This window comes from Antrostomus carolinensis, unplaced genomic scaffold, assembly GCF_000700745.2.
Source record: "Antrostomus carolinensis isolate BGI_N321 unplaced genomic scaffold, ASM70074v2 scaffold15389, whole genome shotgun sequence".
NCBI classification, from domain to species: Eukaryota; Metazoa; Chordata; class Aves; order Caprimulgiformes; family Caprimulgidae; genus Antrostomus; species Antrostomus carolinensis.
In genome coordinates this window covers 10,427-11,662 of record NW_010336533.1, presented here as the reverse complement: position 1 = coordinate 11,662, position 1,236 = coordinate 10,427, and positions in this window count along the sequence as shown.

Sequence of the window (1,236 nt, the reverse complement as noted above, 5' to 3'; positions counted from 1 at the left end):
AATACGGCTCTCTGGTTTAAAATAAATTATTCTGGTCCAGATGACTGCATTCCTTGTAAGGCCGGCACTGTTTCATACCCCCAAAAAAATCACTGTTATAAGAAGTTAATTCTGTGTATGATTCTGATGTGAAAGACAACAGATATATCTCATACAGGAAAAAAAAAAAAGTTTCTGTAGATCTTTTAGTTATTAAAAGCCTTCCTGAAATTTATACTGCTTCTTAAAAGCTACCCCAATGCAGGAAGAGTACATTCCAGTTTCCATTTGATCTGGACTCATTTACAAAGATTGTATACAGTTTTAATTCTCAAAGCAAAGAATCTTGACAAGACACAAAAACAAAGAATAGCATAAGCACCAAAACATTATTACACAGGTTACTACACAAAAAGCACTGATTCCTGGTCAAACCAGTAGTAACACTTTGCGTTACATGCCAGCTAGGTTCCAATATCTGGATTACCATAAGGTAATATACCAGAGAAAATTCTGTAACAGAATTTAGCAGTTCCAAGGGAAGTTTAAGCTGATTGTCACATGCCAGAACATGAACAGGTGTTCAAGAACTTAAAAATCAAACAGAAAAAAAAAAAAAGGGAAATGGAAAATCAGGTCTAAAAATGTGTAGGAAGTAGGCCAGGAATGAGGAAATACAAATATCAGTGGCAGAAATGCAAACAAAAGTAATGTTTTGCAAGTTCTAGTCTAACACCATATCTAACTTATCACAAACACATGACCTCTTTTTGGTTTTAAAGGAAAGCTTAAACTCTGATTTAGTGATCCTCCTTGTTAGACAGATTATATGTTCCTACCTTCTGTGAAGGTAGTACTGTTTAATACCTTCACCATACACATGATATCAACAATTAGTGTACATTCTCTGCATTTTTTCCCACTTGAAGCATTCCACAGCTTAGTTTATTAATATTGCAGCACTCTGCTTCTTCTAGGTGATTTCACCACTGAAGGTATAACTTATTACAACAGTACCATAATTGTTACTACAGCACAGATTCTCATTTTAAACAACTGAAGTGTTTCAGGACACTGTAAAATCTGTTTCTGGCTGAAATGCTGACATTCAGTTCAATACACAGAAACATAGCAGCACAAAGAAATATAGATTTACTGATGCCAGGGGCATTTCCGTGTACATACATGTTTCTATCTTTCAAAGAGTTTCCTTTATAAAGGCAAATGCTTTAGCTGTATTCAGTATATTCAGTATTT